Consider the following 21,174-nt stretch of genomic DNA (forward strand, 5'->3'; position numbering starts at 1 on the left):
TTTATGTCATAGTTACTCAAAGTATGGCCTGCAGGTTGCCAGCGGCCCAGCAGACCTTTCCTTGTAGCCCGCTGATCATCTTCTGGATCCCCTGGTAAATCTGGGGAGAAAGCTGCCCCAACTTGTTACTGTAATTCTGCAAACCCCAAAACATCATTATGTGAGTCTTGGCTTGATTTCTAAAGTTAGTTCAGCTTGTTACATGATCAGATTTGTCCTGCTCCAAGAACAAGCAGACTTTGTGTAGAAACGAAGCCTAGAATCTCCAAGACAAAAAACGATGTTCCAAAGGCACTTTTTTTGCTCTTTTGGTTATGGGCTTTGTTTCTACAGCCACTTGACCTTCCACTACTCTCAACAAGGCAGCCAAGCTTCTTGGTGAAAGGTTAGATGAGAAGACTGTAAAAGTGCTTAAAAAATGATGGGAAATGTTTTTGCAACTATAATGTATACACGTCAATAGACCAAATTCAGGTGGGAGGCATCTATGATAATGGGGCAGGGTCAGTGAGTGTGGGGAGGGGCAATAGGTAGTTAAAAAGAAAAAAAATAACTATTTTGATGTCCTTATAGCCTACAGGTAGCTGAATATAAAATGTAATGCAATACCCTAAATAAAAAATGAGTGCAAGTGAAAATGATCTATTTAAATGCTTGGTTTTAATAGGAAAGTGCAGTTAGTTAATGCAATCTCTACAGAATTCCCATCTGTGTGTGTAACTAGAGGGTGGGTTACTGAGTTGCATCCTGGTTGGTCCAGTAGGAAAGATGATATGCATTATATGTGAATATCACTCTCCCCATTCAACCAAATAGGATGCAACTTGGTTCACATATAATGCTTCTAGGTCCCTTCCTGTGACAGCACCGTAAATATGCATGTAATTTGTGCCACACAGAATAACCTAGCCTACACAATTAAAAAAAATTATAGGCTACACGCAGTATAAGATAAACTACTGCAAAATGTTCAAGAACATTTGTTAAATAACACATTTCATAGTTCTGTTTTGAAAAGGCTGGTTTTCTTTTATTTCCTGATAATCTCCCAACCTACCCTTTCTCCTTGGGAATGACACAGCATCAATGCTGTCCTCAGCTAAGTGGTAGCCTTTCTCAGAAAATTACTTTAATTGTGCACATTACGTCCCCCTCAATTTGTATGTTTAGTTTCTAAACGCGATCTGGAGGAGCGACCCCCCCCCCCCCTATCTGGAGATTCGACTGCTATGTAGTCGTTAGTTGCCCTCACATCCCTTGAAGATTCTGCTGAACTATAATGATCTCTGCCGCAATGTCTAGCAGAGTCACTGCTCACATTCTGTTCCTCAGAAACGTCATCAATATGTGCTGCATAAAGTTGCTGAAATTCCTGCAACCTTCTTTTTGAATTTAGGTTTTTGTTGAGGAAGTTGCTCTTCCTTTTTTATTATTACGGCAAACGAGTGCTGTGACTCCTCCTTAGATTTTACACACTCTTGTCTGCGCTCTGACAGCCCGCCTCTCTCGGACCATTTGTCTGATGAGTCCTGAAAGTAATGATACCCTTGAAAGGTTGTTTCTAATTATCACAGATATAAAGCCTTTCAGAGCTCTCCGAATGTAGAGATTTTCGCTGTGATTTAACTGTATCTTGAATTAGATTTTTGTTTGACCCAGTTTTTGTTTTTTTTTTGTTTAAGAAAACTCTAAACTCCTGTGCTTGCTTGGTACTATCCTTCTCAGGATTACCAGTAAGCTGTGACTTATTTGGTCTGGCCCCCAAATTATCTCGATCTAGATTTGGCTAAGTCTCTGCAATTATTTTTTGTAAGCTTGCGCTCCTCATCTCCTAAAGGAACTTGTGTGAGATCTTGGCATACTGCCAATGCTGCTGCTTCCCTTTTTATATTTCCTATAATAATGGAGGACACTGTGGCAAAACTGCCAATTAGTTTCATCCCCAAATCCAGGGCAGAGGCAGCCCCGTATTTTTTTCATTTGCTTTAATACTTCCTTAAGACTGGGTTATGGTATATTTTGCAGCAACAACTGTGCCCCAAGTAGCACAATCATCTACTGAGGATACAATCCCAAGTGGTAAACCCAGTGTGAGAATTCTAGGTTTATCTTGGGGTCCTGTATGGAGAAACACTGCTTCCAGCCAATTCGTTTTTTGAGCAATCCAAAAATGGAATCTCTTCCCGTTTGGTGGGTACTTTACCATTAATACCATTAATAGTCATTGGATTAATCCCCGGTGAAGCCAATTGCTGGTGGGAAGGTGGAGCAGACCTTGCTGGGGCAGTATTTAATGTTCACATTATGAACTGTGTTAAGCATCTATATAGGCTTACTAAGTTTTATATAATGGGTGCTGAACTGCTGCCTGTAAATTCTGTATATTTGGTTGTGGAGTATAGGCAGCTAAAACTGGCAATGAGACTTAATCATTCTTGAGGTGCCCACTTTCAGTGTGGGATGGTGTCTTGAAAACAATTTTGATGTCCCTGGTATGATAGTGGTATTTCTAGATAGTTATATGATATGTACTGTTGTGGTGGATTAGCCACAATGTATTTGGTTTGGCATCGACTGCAGGAAAACTGGCCCAAGAATAAAAATTCAGTTTTGTACGCATTGTGTGCCCCATCCACAAATGTAACTTCTCCACCCCCCATTAAGTAGCCCATTTCAAAAGTAAACGTCGTGTGACACCATGTCTACAATTTACTGGAATAACTAATGGATTCACCATCTATAGAAAACCAAACTCAGAGACTGAAATACCAACTGGGATTTCCTTTTAGATGTTCAAGCTTGAAAAATCTACAGACAAATATAGGTGCTACCTATACAGCTGAGGAGGATATTTCCCTAAAAGCATGTACTTCTCTATTTAAAGGTGAAAAGGGCACCTTAGTCATACAAGAGAAAACTACTTGGGAGATCTGTTAAACAAGTACATGGCCTTGATAAGTTGGCAGCACCATGTTATGAGGTTCCTACTTTGCTAAAAGGTCTGTGTGTTGAGGACAGCAGAACTGCAGCGTATAGGAGACTGACTGCAATTCACATCTTTATTACGGCTTAACTCCTGGCTAGCTCACACTGCCTCAACCAAACCTCCAAACACTCTTGGGTCACAGGTGATCATAGCAACCCGAATATAACACCCTGACTCCCCATGGAAATTGCGTAAACAGACCGTATCCCTTTCGCTCAGCTATTCATACATGCCGAAGTGAGACAAGAAGATGTAAGGTAAGTTTTCAATATATCTTATTGACACAATCACATATTGTAGGAAGTTGGCTCTGTATGTGCTATTTCAAAGTAAGGAATGGCATGCACAGAGTCCAAGAGTTCCCCTTAGAGGTAAAATAGTGGTAAAAAGAGATAATACTAATGCTCTATTTTGTGGTAGTGTGGTCGAGCAGTAGGCTTATCCAAGGAGTAGTGTTAAGCATTTGTTGTACATACACATAGACAATAAATGAGGTACACACACTCAGAGACAAATCCAGCCAATAGGTTTTGTTATAGAAAAATATCTTTTCTTAGTTTATTTTAAGAACCACAGGTTCAAATTTAACAGGTAATATCTTGTTTGAAAGGTATTGCAGGTAAGTACATTAGGAACTTTGAATCATTTCAATTGCATGTATACTTTTCAAGTTATTCACAAATAGCTACTTTAAAAGTGGACACTTAGTGCAATTTTCACAGTTCCTGGGGGAGGTAAGTTTTTGTTAGTTTTACCAGGTAAGTAGGACACTTACAGGGTTCAGTTCTTGGTCCAAGGTAGCCTACCGTTGGGGGTTCAGAGCAACCCCAAAGTTACCACACCAGCAGCTCAGGGCCGGTCAGGTGCAGAGTTCAAAGCGGTGCCCAAAACGCATAGGCTATAATGGAGAGAAGGGGGTGCCCCGGTTCCGGTCTGCTTGCAGGTAAGTACCCGCGTCTTCGGAGGGCAGACCAGGGGGGTTTTGTAGGGCACCGGGGGGGACACAAGCCCACACAGAAATTTCACCCTCAGCGGCGCGGGGGCGGCCGGGTGCAGTGTTAGAACAAGCGTCGGGTTCGCAATGTAAGTCAATGAGAGATCACGGGATCTCTTCAGCGCTGCAGGCAGGCAAGGGGGGGCTTCCTCGGGGAAACCTCCACTTGGGAAAGGGAGAGGGACTCCTGGGGGTCACTTCTGCAGTGAAAGTCCGGTCCTTCAGGTCCTGGGGGCTGCGGGTGCAGGGTATTTTCCAGGCGTCGGGACTTAGGTTTCAGAGAGTCGCGGTCAGGGGAAGCCTCGGGATTCCCTCTGCAGGCGGCGCTGTGGGGGCTCAGGGGGGACAGGTTTTGGTACTCACAGTCGTAGAGTAGTCCGGGGGTCCTCCCTGAGGTGTTGGTTCTCCACCAGCCGAGTCGGGGTCGCCGGGTGCAGTGTTGCAAGTCTCACGCTTCTTGCGGGGAGTTGCAAGGTTCTTTAAAGCTGCTTCTTGAAACAAAGTTGCAGTCTTTTTGGAGCAGGTCCGCTGTCCTCGGGAGTTTCTTGTTGTCGTCGAAGCAGGGCAGTCCTCAGAGGATTCAGAGGTCGCTGGTCCCTTTGGAAGGCGTCGCTGGAGCAGAGTTCTTTGGAAGGCAGGAGACAGGCCGGTGAGTTTCTGGAGCCAAGGCAGTTGTTGTCTTCTGGTCTTCCTCTGCAGGGGTTTTCAGCTGGGCAGTCCTTCTTGTTGTTGCAGGAATCTAATTTTCTAGGGTTCAGGGTAGCCCTTAAATACTAAATTTAAGGGCGTGTTTAGGTCTGGGGGGTTAGTAGCCAATGGCTACTAGCCCTGAGGGTGGGTACACCCTCTTTGTGCCTCCTCCCAAGGGGAGGGGGTCACAATCCTAACCCTATTGGGGGAATCCTCCATCTGCAAGATGGAGGATTTCTAAAAGTTAGAGTCACCTCAGCTCAGGACACCTTAGGGGCTGTCCTGACTGGCCAGTGACTCCTCCTTGTTATTCTCATTATTTTCTCCGGCCTTGCTGCCAAAAGTGGGGGCCGGGGCCGGAGGGGGCGGGCAACTCCACTAGCTGGAGTGTCCTGCGGTGCTGTGACAAAGGGGTGAGCCTTTGAGGCTCACCGCCAGGTGTTACAGCTCCTGCCTGGGGGAGGTGTTAGCATCTCCACCCAGTGCAGGCTTTGTTACTGGCCTCAGAGTGACAAAGGCACTCTCCCCATGGGGCCAGCAACATGTCTCTAGTGTGGCAGGCTGCTGGAACTAGTCAGCCTACACAGATAGTCGGTTAAGTTTCAGGGGGCACCTCTAAGGTGCCCTCTGGGGTGTACTTTGCAATAAAATGTACACTGGCATCAGTGTGCATTTATTGTGCTGAGAAGTTTGATACCAAACTTCCCAGTTTTCAGTGTAGCCATTATGGTGCTGTGGAGTTCGTGTAAAACAGACTCCCAGACCATATACTCTTATGGCTACCCTGCACTTACAATGTCTAAGGTTTTGCTTAGACACTGTAGGGGTACAGTGCTCATGCACTGGTACCCTCACCTATGGTATAGTGCACCCTGCCTTAGGGCTGTAAGGCCTGCTAGAGGGGTGTCTTACCTATACTGCATAGGCAGTGAGAGGCTGGCATGGCACCCTGAGGGGAGTGCCATGTCGACTTACTCGTTTTGTTCTCACTAGCACACACAAGCTGGCAAGCAGTGTGTCTGTGCTGAGTGAGAGGTCTCCAGGGTGGCATAAGACATGCTGCAGCCCTTAGAGACCTTCCTTGGCATCAGGGCCCTTGGTACTAGAAGTACCAGTTACAAGGGACTTATCTGGATGCCAGGGTCTGCCAATTGTGGATACAAAAGTACAGGTTAGGGAAAGAACACTGGTGCTGGGGCCTGGTTAGCAGGCCTCAGCACACTTTCAATTGTAAACATAGCATCAGCAAAGGCAAAAAGTCAGGGGGCAACCATGCCAAGGAGGCATTTCCTTACACATATGAATGTTTTAGAGGATCTAGAGGTCCATAACTAACCCTATGTCTATTACTGAGAGCATTGTGGTTGTAACGCCCTGCCTGGCCCGATCTAAGGGATTAGTCCCGGCCACATACCTGGATAGGGTATCAAGAATCAGCCTGTTGTGTAAATAGCAATCCTCTCAGCGGGCTGGCAGATCAGAGCCAGTTGAGCTACAAGCAGCACAGCATGCGTCCCAGGATCCTAGTGGCTAGAATGCCCTCAGTCCTCCGTGGGCCAGTGCATGGTTTATATAATAAACCACACCACATTCGGAATACAGTTCTGATGTAATGCTGTGTCTGGGTAATAGAAGCTGTCTCCTATATGGGCATCACAAGCTAGTATACCGTGTACCACGTTCAATAGCCTTGGACAGAAAGTACTGACTATATATGTTGTGCAAAAAGGCTAAGCTAAACAAGCAGCATGTTCCATGCTTTCCTAGAATAAAAGTAAACTGATAACATGTGTAAAAGGCTTTCCCTAAAGGCAGTGTCACTAACATGATTAGCATGTGAATAAAAACATGAGCTGTAAAATTAAGCTGAAACGGAGATGACCAAACCGGGTCCTAAAAAGGTCCTCGCAACAACTTATGAGAGAATTAGTGGAAAATGTCTCCCTCTCATACAAAACACTCAACAAAAATATGCCCAACACATTTACTAAGTTGAAAGAACAATGAGTTGGGTTCATGAGTGACATGGAGGATAACGATTGGGAGGCAGCCCTGAAGCATCCATGTGTCTATCTACAAGATTTTGCACAGAGTTTACTATGACTGCAAACACATGCACAAGATGGTGAGGGCAGTGTCTCCTGAGTGTACGAGATGTATGGTGTTAGAGGAACATTTATGCACACTTCAGGAATGCCTTGCCATTAAACCCTACTGGACCAAAGTGGTGCGGGAACTTCATAACATAATGGAGTTGGAAATCCCACTGGAGCCGAAGTATATCCTCCTCAGTTTTTCAGCTGAGGTAGATGTCCTGCGGACCAAGCTCCTCTTTGGCAGCCTGGGCCTGGTAGTAGCGAAGAGAGAAGTAGTCAAACACAGGGGTACCAGAGATCCCAACCCTATGGGAATGGAGAGCAGGGATGGATATGTACATGCCTGCGGTTAAAGTCACTTACAAGAGTACAGGGTGTCACTGTAAATTTAGACTATGTCGATGGCAAGAATACACCTTCAGTTTGACAAGCCAGATTATTATACTCCAGTGTCCTTCGGTTTCAATTAATGCACCAATGTATGACTAATCTGCTACTGAATTCTGTATGTTAAGGATGTATATGCCAATGCGTAAATGTCTTACTTCCCTTTGCTGTTTAATAACTATTATGGGTGCACCCTTATTTGCTGTTCACAGAAGGATCCTGTTATTTGCATACAGTGACACCCAGCACCAAAAGGACATTTTGAGTTTTATCTGTAAAGCATTCCTTAGCTCAAAGAATAACTGCCAGGTGGAAAGACTGAACAACTAAAGAAATTTTAAACCACTTTCTCAATGGAATAATAGAAAATAAAAAAAGTCAAATCAAAGAGGCCCTTAACATGAACTCAATCAGGTAACAGTCTTCAAAGCTTCCACATTACAATTCATACCATGTGCAAAAAGATGAATGAATTGCCACCAGGCTACAACTAAACAAGTACCCAACCACTTAATACTGACAATGCATGCACACTTCTGTGGAGCTCCATCCATACTCCGAAAGCAAAATGCAATGAACCCTTTGATGGTTTCAGCTGCCCCCCCAATGACAGTGAATCACAGTCTACAATCAGAAGTGAAAGCTGATTCTGCTAGTATGCTGGCAGTGTTACACAAGTGTAGGAAAGTACCCTCTTTTTGGCATGGTTCCCCCTACTTTTTGCCTGCTATCGGTGAGCTTAGACTGACTTATTTGTGATCCTGCTAACCAAGACCCCAGTGATTGTGCTCTCTCCCTTCAAATTTGGTTACCTAGGACCTTTGTGCACTGCACAACTGGCATACTAGTGTACTCTTCTAAGCCCCTAGTCCTATGGTTCTTAGGTACCCAGGGCATTAGGATACCAGGGTTGCCCCAATCGGGGTGCAGCTTGTATTATGCCACCCAATGGGAGTCCATGCAAAATGTGTCTGCAGGCCTGCCATTGCAGCCTACGTGAAATTATGCATGCTCCCTTTCCCCACAGGTCCCTGTGTGTGAGGGCACCCCTGCATGAGCAGAGGTGCCCATACGAACTCCAGTTCCACTGCACTGGACTTCGTAAGTGCGGGAAGCCATTTTACCCATGTACTGGACACAGGTACCATGTGTCCAGCTACATAATGGTAACGCTGAACCTGGTCATGTTTGGTATCAAACATGTCAGAATCATACCCCAATACTGATGCCAGCATTGGTTGCATGATTCGATGCACTCTGGGGACTCCTTAGAGCACTCCCCAGTATTGCTCCTACCAGTCTTCCAGGGTTTTCAAGGAAGCCTGTGCTGCTGAAGCCCTTTAGGCAGGTTTTTGCCCTCCTGCTGCTTGCTCAGATTAGCCAGGGGAAGGCAGAACAAAGGAGGTGTTACAAGGCTTTAGAGTTTGCACCAGCTCAGGGATCCCCTGTCCCTGCTCTGGCACGCAACTAGACAAAGGAAAAGGGAGTGACCACTCCCCTGTCCATCACAGGGGTTCTGACCAGAGCTCCTCCAGGTGGCCACTCGATTCTGCCATCTTCAAACCAAGAGGTGCAGAGGCCCCTGGGAGCATCTGAGTTGCTGGGTCAGGTCAGCGAGGGGACATTGGAGACCCCCTCCTGATAGGTGGCCAAATGCAAGGTGACCAAACCCCCTTTTAGGCCTATTTAGGGACTTCCTTGCGGGTGGGTCCCCAGATTCGACATGCAAGACTCCACCAGAACTACTCTACATTGTCTACTTCTGCTCCTGGCCACTAGACACTTCAGGAACCGACAAGACTGCAACTCCCAAGAGGACCTTGCCTTGCAACATTGTTTCCCCGGCTCCTTCCAGCAACTGCAACATTTCCCTGGCTGTGCATCCTCTGGGGCCAGCAAGACTTCAGCTGCACTAGGAAGCAAGAAGGAATCTCCTTTGGAGTGAAGGAGTCACTCCCCTGCATCTAAAGGCACCTACAGCAACGACGTCCGGCTGCGTGGATATGATCTCATCTGGAACTGTGTGGATCCTACATCATAGGTGGTGGTCTGGAGTGGTCCCCTTGGTCCTCTCTACCCGCTGTCCAACTTGGGAGACGGTGAGCCCTTTGGTCTCCTTGCAGGACAGTACCACTGAGCACTGCGACTCTTGCAGCAACCAAGGCTTGTTGTCTCCTGCTCCAAGGGATCTTCAGGCTTCAAGTAGCTCTGGGCCCCAGCACTTTATCCTTGCAAGGACAGTGTCTCCTTTGCTGCTCTAGTGACGTGAGACTCCTCTCCAGGTGTGCTGATTGAGCCTCACTGCAACTTACTGTGCCTTCTGCCATTGGGTTGCCTGTGGGGGCTGCGACTGCTTCTGCTGACCCTCCCAACTGCTGAGGGTCAGCCCGGACTCCCCTCTAAGGGTAGAGTCCCCTGGGCCTTGCTGGTCCTCTTCAGCCTTGCAACTCTTCTTTTGCCTCCTCTTACTGTGTGACTATTGTAGTATTGTATAAGCTTTGCATGTCTCCTAAATAAGTCTTGGCTGCTCATCCACAGCTACCACTAGTGAGCCCTGGCTATCTAGACACTGTCTTCATTCACTAATAGGGGTTGCCTGGACCTGGTACAGGGTGCCAGCACCATAGGTGTCCACCACACACCAGCCCAGCTTCCTTCAACAGGTTCATGACTTGCTAGCAACTTCTTGCATAAGCCAGGCAAAAATGAACAGCCACAGGGCCACGTACATCTACTCTGTCATGGAAGCAACTGTTCACTGAAATAAAGGGGTTACCAAAAATGTGTGGAAGTATCTATAGAATTGTATGCATGATTAAAAAGAATAGTCCTCACTAACGTTTACACCTGGGCTCTGTTGCAGAGGGGACATTTGCAGTCTATACAACTGGGGTCAAGGTTAGTGCTACTATAGGAAGCTGGCTCTATATATACTGTAAATGTATGAGATACAGTGTGCACAGAGTCCAGGGGTTCCCCAGAGGCTTAACAGAGGGCCAAAGTAGATACTACTAAAGATCTCTTTTGTTGTAGTGTGGTCGAGCAGTTAGGATTATCAGAGGGTAGTGCACAGTACTTGTTGTACACACACAGACAACAGAGGAAGCACACACTCAATGACTTAACTTCGGACCAATGGTTTTTATATGGCAAAAATCTTTTCCTAATTTATTCCTAGAACCACAAGATTCAAGTTGTAAGTAAGCACTTCAATAGATTTGTATTTCACACATATATCAATAGCACTTTGTTTGATATTGATGTTATACAGTTTTTGAAATATTGGCAATTATCGGTTTTAAAATTTTTCAGAAACATTTCCTGGGGGGCAGAAAAGTTAGTACGATTTACTGGTAAGTACTTGACTTACAGTTCCAGTCTCCGGGTCATCTGTGGTATAGTGCACACTGCCTTAGGACTGTAAGGCCTGCTAGAGGCGTGACTTACCTATGTCACAAACAGTGGTTTGTGGGCATGGCACCCTGAGAGGGGTGCCATGTCAAGTTTGCCTTTTTCTTCCCATCAGCGCACACAAGCTGCAAAGGCAGTGTACATGTGCTTGGTGAGGGGTTCTGAGAACCACCTTCTAGACATTAGACTAGAAATGGAGAAACATGCATTTGTAGTGCAATGTGTCTCGCGTTTGCTCGAGTTAGAGCTATTAGCGTTGTAAATTCCTAACTGGACTTTTCTTGCCACATAAATTGAAAATGAAAAGTAAAACAGTTGAAATAAGCGAGCCTATTCAAAGCGCCACGGCCGCCATGAGGACGAAGGAGAGACAAAAAAGGAAAAATGTTTGCTTGCAGCAAAACGTATTGGCAAATGTGCAAATACCCATGTAACCGGGTCGATGGCCAAGGCGGTAACAAAACTGCCCCAAAGCAGGACAAACGTAAAGCATTTACCAATGGTAACTAAGGATTTTTGAAAGGCAAGCCGAGGAACGAGTGATAGTGATGGGAGTGCGGTAGGCATGGTTAAAAGCCCCCAGATAGATTACAACACGTCAGAGCACTTGCATGCTCGACCTAAAAAGGGATAGAGCCATCAGTCACATACTGAGAGAGCCTCACCAAACAGGAACATATGCCTCCGAACATCTGTTCGCCAGCTTTTGTCATTCCAACCATAACCAACTGGCAAAATAAGGCAGCAGATGAATTAAGGGGATAACTATCTAATAAGTGTATTACAGTGCTTGATGATAATCTATATAACGAAAATCTTTAAGAGAAGACACTTCATTGTGGTCCTTACAGCAGAGGACTCAACCAAACAACTTCATGAACCAGCACGTGCGGGATGCATTATGGGGCAAGAATGAGGGGGACGTGGCTATTAGAGCCAACATTACGGGCATGTTCTAAGACAACTCCACACTATCCCACCCATTATCTGTCCTATCCCTGGGATATGCCTGCCATCTGGCGGTTAACATCAACCCCCGGAATTGCCAGAACGGTTAGCCGCCGATTGTTGACTCTGGAGCGGATGACAAGTCCTGGAACGGAGCTCTAGCCCGTGCTCACATAGAGACAGAGCGGCCTACTGACAGGAACACGGCAGCAGGGCCATGTGGTTGAGCTATCGATTGCACCCCGGTCTGCACCCAGTCACAATAGCAGGGGGGCCCCACTGATGGCACTGGCGCAGCATGGAGCAGCTGCTGCAGGCTGGTGAGTGCGGCTGCAAAAGGAGACCGCACCATGGCTAATTAATCTCACTGCACCCGCACTGAAATCAACAAAAGACGCAGGATCCTGGAGACCGACAGTGAGTTGCAGGTGCGCGGTGTGCATGAGGGTCGGAGTCAGGCCCAGGCCATGAGCGCTGTCCCACCTGCTACTACCCGCAGCCTAATCCAGGCTGTGGGGGAAGGTGCGCGGTTGTGCAGGATGGTCAGAGTCAGACCCAGCTGAGTGCTACCCCACCTGCTGATACCCAAGGCCCAGATCCAGGCCGAACTGTCTAAAGGAGAGTCTATTCCAGGTCCTAGGACTGAAAAAGGAAAAACATTACTCCCACTGGCACAGCGTCCCCCCAGTTGTGGTAACCACTGCTGTACTGGACAAGACAGCCTGCCAAGAGTCAGGGAAACCCTAGCAATGACAATACATGCCTGACACTATTGACATCAACTGAGCAGCTGAGGTCACACCATCCATGACTGCTCGTGGTGTGCTCAATCATTACAGCCACTGTTCAGCGGGTCCTGGTGAAATAAAACGCACCCATTTTCTTCCAACCGCTCCCAACCTGTAAGAATCACCATGGGACAACCGATCGACAGACCAACATGCTTTCTCACACAGTCATGCTTCCCCTAAGACACTGGTAGCTCAACTAGACACACAGGACCACACTGCCAGTCCTACATCACTGGAGGGAAAGTTGGATGCTGTTTTAGCAGCAATTGAACATTGCAGAACTTAGTTGGAAGCTATAATAGATACAGTCAGTACAGATCTTCCCCTGCTGCGAGCAGACCACCAGAAAATTACAGAAAAGGTGACAGAAACAGAAAAGGACCATAGGAATACCACAGCTGCAAGTCCACAGAATGGAGACGTTCCTACGTGTTCTACTGGAACACATACAGACTCTGGAGAAACACGTTGAGGATGCAGAGGGGAGATCCTGAAGAAATAATGTTCATGTGGTGGGGCTCCCTCCAAAACAGAGGGTCGCAATGCAGTGACATATGTGGAGACCTGGCTGCGTGACCTCCTTCCTTCAGCAGCCTTATCACAGTTCTTTTTAGTCAAGAGGGCACACTGTGTCCAAGAATGAAAGCCCCTGCCGAGCTCCTACCTCTGTCCAATGGTGATCTGGTTCTTACACTACTGGGACAGAGACTCAGTTCTAAGAGAAACATGCTTACTCTGAGGAAAAAGTAGACAACACTCACATCATGTTATTTCTGGACTAAACTGTCGCAGTACAAAGGCAAAGAGGCTCACTCCTTGCGGTGAAGCGCCAACCGAGAGGATATGGCCTGCGTTATTTGCTTCTGTTCCCAGCATGACTGTCTGTTATATATGCATATGCAGCTCTAGTTGGACTGTGTAATCTGGTCTAAGACATATTTTCCTGTTGACACCGTCCATGTCAAACTCTGGTCCAATATCTGTCACTCCTTCATTGGCATGGCAACCCAGCACCTTCAAATATCTCGGTATCCAAATTTATCATTCAATTCAGACCTATTCAACGGGAATATAAGATGCGCCATAACATCACTCAGATCCAAAATGATTTTCTGGATGTCACTCTCATTGTCAGTGGCAGGTCGCATGCCCTACCTCGTTTACTCTCCCCTATACATTTCTGCCTCTTTTCTTCGTTCTATGGAACATACCAGTGGTTCCCAACCTGTGGTCAAGGGACCCCTGGGTGTCCGCGAAGCCTCCTCAGGGGGTACGCGACTGCTTTGAAAATTAAATAATATTAACAGATTAGGTCCCTAGCTTTCAGTAATGACTCAATCGGGGGTCCCTGGATTCCAATAATTCAGTGGGGGTCCTCGGGTTCCAGTAATGATAAAGTGGGGGTCCACAGAAGTCCAAAGGTTGGGAACCACTGGAACATACTATTCAAGAGTTCCTAAGGGGTGACTCCCGTCGTAAGGTAGCGTGCACTAAACTCTACAGGCCGATGAATCAGGGTGGCCTGGTGCTTTCAAACTTCAATAACTACTACCTGGTGGTCCAGTTGCAATGAGTCGCATGATTGCTGGCCTCCTGCCATTTGACCGACACAGCCACGAAGTCCCCGCCTTGGAATGTCTACGATTGTTCCACCCCTGTACCAGGAGCCCTGCGTCCCAACCTCAACATCTACAGGTGGCACACCGGTGCTTCCTCAGAAGCTTATTTCTCACTAAGGAAACAATCCCCTATGCCCCAGCCATTGCCCTTCAGGGGACACCACCTGCCTCCCATCACATACAGTTATCTGAATTGAAATCATGGCACGCCGCCAGGATCCACACCTTGGGCAACCTCTAAGACAATATAACCTTGATTCCATATAAGATCCTGGTGGAGGAGTCTGGTTTACCTTCAGGGGGCTTCCGCCTTTATCGTTAATTTACTAGCACACTGGGAAAGCTATGAGGAGAATTGATGCAGGAACCCCCTCCCTCCCCCCACTCACACACTTCACCATGCAATATTTACATGTTTGGTAATGGTAGACACTTAGTGTGCTGGCTAGCAGACTCGCTGCACCAACACACTTCCCCACCACTCACACAACTTCAAACCCGTTGAGAGGCAGACAAGGGTGGCTCATACATGGATAAGAAATGGTCCAGCTTTTTGGAAAGTCCAACACTGATACCACGCAACACAAGGTTTCGACTGATCCAATACTAGATCACCCAAAGGGCCTACTTAACACTCGCCAAAATCAACTGGTACTTTAATCGGACAGACGCAGAGAGGCCATGTTGTCATCTTTTAGATGCAGACCTACTACAAATGTTGTGGTCATGAACATATTTACACATGTAACTGGACTACAGTGATACACCATTCACAACACTGCATAGGCTGCACCATCCCATTCACCTGGGAGTTGTGCATTCTGGGTCTTTTTCGCAGAGACAAAGCCACATCTCGTTTCCTGGATCTGGGTCTTATCTTAGCCAAGAGACTCATTATCCATAAATGGCGCTCACCTGACACGCTAAACTGATGCACGGATACGATCGATAAAGGTATGGGAATAAGCAAGAGTGTTGTGCTGCATCGAGAAGACATTCTTGGTCTCCATAAATACCCAATAGCGTCTAGTTGTGACACAATATTGGTCAATTTGCACACATCCCTACACCTGCACGAGGGCATGAGTCACCCCTGGTGGGGGCTGAGGGCATCCCAAGACCCGCTGCCCCAACCACTCCTCTAACTGCAGCGTACACGCCAAAATAATCTTCCCCTCGGGATGCCTCCCAGGTCACTTGATGACTACCCTATTATTGTGCCTTATGTTGTTATCGCTGCACCACACTTACCACACCATGCCTTACCAAGCATGATTACTACCTTATAAATCGCCTACTCCAAACACAAACTATACCCACATTGCTTCACCCCAGTTCAACCAGATGTGACACTGTATTGTTATAAAATGTTTGACATGTTTTTTTTTTGTGTTGTAATTTTTTATTATTACGTACAGCAATAAAAGTACATTGAAATACAGCATTAATAAGCAAAAATAAGCAAAGGATAGCAGGGGACAGTTCCAGAATATTGTGGTCCAGAACTCGCATGAACATCAACTCATGATAAACCAAAAAAATTCAATGATGTATTCGAACGATGACCGCAAAACATGCAAAGAAAGGGTAGCAGGAGTAAGAACGATTAGCTATAATAATGAGAAAACCAGCGCTGTAGAGGGGGGAGAAGGGGTAGACAGGGGACGCATGCTTTGAAACAATATACTGTCAGAGGGGATATCAACCAGTATGTTTGGGTCACCTTCCGAAAAGAGCCCGCCTCATGTGATCCATGAACCCCTATACGTTGTCTCCCTCGTCAGTGAGGATCAACATGGTGAGGAGCTCTGCAGAACTTTTGCAAACTTAATCTGTCCTGCAGCAGAGCCTGTCAGGCAGGGCCGGTTCAAAGGCAAGGGAAAACAGTACCTTGGCTTTCCGTCGTCCTTAAAGGGAAATCTATGAAGGTCTTTGTGGGTGAAAAAGTGGGATATCCCCAGCTTGTTCAGTGTTTGCAGAAAGAAAAAAAAAAAAAAAAAAAAAAAAGAGAAAGGGGGAGGAAGGTGGACTAGAGGCAAAAGAGAGAAATAGGAAGAAACGGAAAGACGGGGGTGGCTGGTGTCGAAGAAATAAAAGAAGATAAAGTATGGGGGTGAGGAAAAGGAGGGGGGAAGGGGAGAGGGGAGGGGCGGAAGGGGGAGGGCAGATGCAGGGAGGGAAGACAGAGACCAGGTGAGCGATGACGGTGTCCCAAGGGCAAGAACGCTAAATAGGCCTCAAGAAAGACCACCTACTGGGTGAATGGGGGGGGGGGGGGGGAGAGGGCGGGGGAAGCGGGAGAGGACTCTAGAACAGAAAAAAGGATAAGAGAAGAGGGGAGAGCAAAAGAGAGCAAAAAAGAAGAGGAGGTGGGGGGGGAGCCGGAATGGGGGCCGGGTGGAAGGGGAATGAAAGGTGTGGGGAGTTAACTGAAGGTCGATGAAGGCGATTGTGTGTCTGAGACGTCCAAGAGGAAGGGGGCCCATACTTGAGCAAAGATGGCAACCTGATCTTGGAGGTTATACATGATTCTCTCGTGTGTAGCTATGCTAATCATCGCCACTATCCATTCCTCAGACGCAGGGGGAGTAACAGATCTCCAGTGCCGTAAGATACATATTTTTCGCAGTGCCAGGGCTGTGTGTAGTAGCCTTTTTTTGCGGCTGTGAAAAGGCCGGAAGGGAGTTTGTGTCGTGCAACATGATAAGAGATGGCGGTAAGGGGGTTGGGAGCGACATGGATTCCGTCAGGGTGTGTTCAACGGCTCCCCATAGAGGCCGGACCGATGGGCAGCCACTGAGGACATGAAGCAGATCACAGTGTGTTTCTGTGCAGCGCCAGCATGCAGAAGGAGGCCGGTCTTGTGTAATTTCACCGGGGTCCAGTACCAATCCCGAAGCATCTTGAAGAGACAGAATTTTAAGCAGGCTTCACGCTTGCCCCTGTCTAACGCGTCCACCACGTCTGCCCAATGTTCCATATCAAAGGCCCACTGGAGGCGGGTTTGCCATTGTAGGCGCAGTTTGTCTAGGACAGGTTGTGAGTATAGGTGACGGTCTGACCCCGACCCTCCTGGGGCGAGGCCTTGGGGCAAAGCATTCTGGTCTGTAGGAAGTGGGTCCCGGGGTGGGATCGGGTTGGAAGTGTCCATGGGTAGAAGGCCATCCAGAAAAGAGCATAGGTCCTCCGGGTCATAGGCTTCTTTAGACACCATTTTTCATAATCCACATTCTTGCCGGTTCAAACAGGCCATATTTCACCTCCATCTGGTGTAACCTGGGTGGGAGGGCCAGGAATGCCCTCCTGTGTGCACTGGTTTCCTTGGAGAAGTCCCCTGATATCCAGATCTCCTATCCGTCCATTTGGAAAGGTTCTGTGTGTGCGTGCTCTTTGTATGAGCTGGCGGGCTTTCGTGTGGCCAAGGAGGCAGGCTATGATCGGTCGTGGACGGGTGGTCACGTCGGATCTCTTGGGGCCTAGACTGTGTGCTCTTTGGAACTCCAGGGGAGGGTCGAAGGTTATGCCAGTGAGTTTGGGCAATGCCTCCCGCAAGAATGAATGGATATCCTCGCCCTCAATATTTTCAGGCAACACTAGGAATCGGACGTTGTCTCTCCGGCTCCTGTCTTCTAGATCTGTCATCTTGCTGCGAAGATACAGGAGTTGCTGGTCCCAATCCCGGGAGGAAGTGATGTGGGCTTCCACCATTGTCACCCTTTGTTCCAGCTCCATCACACGGGACTGGAAGCCTACAATATCTAGATGGATGGATTTTGTTTCCGCAGTCAATGAGGCCATTGCATTGTCCATCCCCTCGAGCCTGCGACCCACTGCCGAAATCTCCTGGAGGATACGATCCATGGTGGATTCCTGAGCTGAGTCTGCCATGGTATGGTGTCGGGCGGGCTGCTGCGCCATCGGTGCGGGGGTGGCGCCTTTGAGTGAAGTAAGGCCTCAGAAAAGAGCAGCTGTCTCGCCGGTTAGCCTGAGTTCTTGGTCGTGACCTACCGCCTGGCATCTCTGGCTCTGCCACAGAGCTTAGTTGCATTGTTGCGAGGAATTAGGGGCTCGGGCAGCGCTCTCAAAGTTAGATGTGGTCAGAATCTGCGTGCCAAGATGAATGGGTAGAGTATGGGGGGGGTCTCGGCCCTCTCAACAGAGTGACTGGTGGCTAGCGCGGCACAGGCGAAGCCCGCAGCACAGCCCATGCCCAAACAAAGAAAGAGGGTGTCTGCCCAGAGATAAGTAGGCGTCTGCTGTGGAGGGGGTGTGCCGGCAAGGGGAGCCTCCTCTGTGCTCGTGGCGTGGGTGCCCTGTAAGGCGGAGAACACTTGTTGCCCAATACGTCATGGGCTGATTCCTGGTAGTTGTTCCCCTCTCAGCCCGTTACGCTCAGTGAGGGGGGAGGGAGGGAAGTTGGGGGGCACGGGCGATGTACACCATCCCAGCGTTGCGGTGTAGGGTCTCCGATAAGGACGGTGTGCCCCCAAGTTATATGTGCAGCAAATTGGGGGGGGGGGCAAGGGAGGTTAGGGAGCCGGGGTCCGGTGTTGCCACAGTGTCGCTATCACAGGCCTACCAGTCTCTACCTGTGTTTGCCGGAAGGGAATATAATATAATATAAAATCCAGGGAGCGACCCAGAGTAGGACTCTGCTCTGGCTATGATAGCAGCTTCCGTCCTTCACCCTTTTTCGCTGTGTCCAGCTCCATTGGGTGCTGCTCCTCTTCGCCCCCAGTTGGGCTGATATGGTGCAGCTTAGTCCAGGGATCCCTGTTGCAGCAGGAGGGCCGACTCACCTCAGAGTCCCCGGTGCAGCGTTCACCGGTCGTGGGGGTGTATTGTTGCCCGGCGCCAGCTTCGTTCCAACACGGGAGGTCACAGCCCCGGGCTCCACCGCAGGCTGCACACGAGCGGCAGGCTAGCAAGCTGGTGGGGGGGAGCGCGCAGGTGGGCCAATGCCGGGTCCGTCCTGGTCTTGCTTGGGCACGGTGCCAGGCCCACGAGATACTGGAGGCCGTGGCCCACGGTTCCACAGTAGGCCGCACTCTTGCGGTGCCGATTTACATGGAGCCGCAAGCTTGTGTCGCCTCCAGGGATCGCCCTCCCCGCAGGGGCGTCCTCCAGTCACCTTCCTGTCGGCGAATGAGAGGCTCCGTGCCTCCGCGACACCCCCCACCCCGAGTCCTCCCGCGGCCATCCTCATCCGTGGCCAGACCACGCCCCCTGTTTGACATGTTTTTATTGGAAGGCGCAATTAAGGACTCTGGTGTGTGACCACACGCGCATAACTGCCCTCCCTATACTTGCCTTTCTCATGTTACCATGTACAATAATTCAAACACTACGTACACGATTCTCTACAACAAGAGATAACATGATAACGTGTTAAGCCGAAAGTGTTCCTGTTATGTAACCTGTATTGCAAAATGCATGTAGGAACCTTAAATTATCTAAAACACAGAATATTGGCTTGAAGGTCTTCAAATGTTGTGATGCAATATGATGTTTGAATTAAAAATGCAATTAAACAGATTACAAAAAAAAAAGGACCAAGAATGAGGGGGTACCTTTACTTATTTAAATCATAGGATTTCCAGATTCCCTGTTAACAGATGGGGAGATACTAACACTTGAGGTAGTTCACACATTATTTTAAAAGATAATTAAAATAGAATACACCTGTAGGAAAGTACCCTCTTTTTGGCACGGTTACTTTGGGTGCATCTGAGTGGCCAGGTCAGGCAGGTGACATCACAGCCCACTTGTGATAGGTGGTCCCCTTGCTAGAAGACCAATCCCCTTTCCAGGGCTATTTAAGGTCTCCCTTTTAAGGCGGGTCCTCAGATTCGCCCTCCAGGATTCCAGCAGGACTCCTCTGCAATGTTTATTTTGACTTCTGCCCACTGGAACCACAAATGGATTTCATAGGAACCTACAATCTGCAGCTCCAGAGACGACTTCGCTCTGCAATATTGTTTTCCGGCTCCTTCCTGCTACTGCAACATTTCCCCAGGTGTGCATCCTGTGGGGGTGGCATCAAGAAGCATGAAGGAATCTCCCTTGGAGTGAAGGAGTCACATCCCCTGCATCCGGAGGCACCAGCTGCAACAAGGACAGGCCATGTGGATCCTCTCTCCTGCAACTCTACGTGGATTACACAGGTAATGGTCCTGAGTGGTCCCCTTTACCAGCTGTCCAACATTGGCAATGATGAGTCTTTGCCTCTCCGTGCAGGACGTTACCCCTGTGCACGACGACTTTTGCAGCTAACCAAGGCCCTGTTGGCTCTTCTTCCGGGGGATCTTCAGGCTCCATGTAGCCCCGGCCTCCAGCACTCTTCCCTTCAACACGTGGTCTCCTGCCTGCTGCTCCAGCGACGTTGAACTACTTTCCAGGTGTGCTAAGAGGGCCTCACTGCAACTCCTGTGCCTGCTGCCTGTGAGTTATCTCTGGTGGCTACATCTGCAACTTCTTGCTCTCCAGACTGCTGGGAGATGCCTGGGACTCCCCTCCTTGGGCTGAGTCCTCGTGGACCTTCCTGGTCCGCGGCAGCTCTGCAAATAATCTTCTGCAACTTTTGTATTTGCCAAATCTTGTTGATGGTTTTCGACACCACTGACTGACTGCAACTCTTCTGCCGACATGGGACATCGACTGCATCACCTATGGAACTCTTCTTCAGCTCCTGTGCTGCATAGCCGACTCCTGATCTCCATTGACCTGGTCCCGCACCTCCAGAAGGGTGGGTAGTGGCTCCTGCCCCAACCGGACACTCCAACTGGAACTGGACTTGGTTCCCTTCATTGTCTGGATCCAGCTTCTGTTTCTTGCAGTCTTGCAGAGTCCTTTTCCAAAGTTTCTCTATGGGTCTGGGAAAAACCAGGTACTTACCGCTTCTCTCCTGGTCGCTGGGGGGCAATCTTGTACTTACCTTTTGGGGTTCCTAGTTCCTCCAGCTCCCCTCTACAGATTACACGTTTCTGGGTGGGGGTCCATCATTCGCATTCCATTTTTTTTGTGTATGGTTTGGGCTCCCTCAGGGTCACTATTGCCTATTGTCATTGTACAGTTTTCTATTACTTTCTATGCTCATTCCTGATAACTAAAGTGTATTTAATAGTGTGTTTACTCACCTGCTAGTAGAGTATTGCCTATATAGTATTTTAGTATTTATGTCACTAAAATAAAGTACCTTTATTTTTGTAACAGTGTGTGGTTCTTTCATGTGTTTTGTGCTGTGTAACTATAC

At 48.2% G+C, this 21,174-nt stretch overlaps 1 protein-coding gene across 4 annotated transcripts in view; it reads right to left on the bottom strand.

Annotated features, from left to right (window-relative positions):
- The window catches only part of PTPN12 (protein tyrosine phosphatase non-receptor type 12), a 456,323-nt gene that overhangs the window by 253,506 nt on the left and 181,643 nt on the right, over positions 1-21,174 (bottom strand). The gene's annotated exons all lie outside the window — the stretch shown is intronic.

The sequence above is a fragment of the Pleurodeles waltl genome, chromosome 4_1 (genome assembly GCF_031143425.1).
Source record: "Pleurodeles waltl isolate 20211129_DDA chromosome 4_1, aPleWal1.hap1.20221129, whole genome shotgun sequence".
Lineage (NCBI taxonomy): Eukaryota > Metazoa > Chordata > Amphibia > Caudata > Salamandridae > Pleurodeles > Pleurodeles waltl.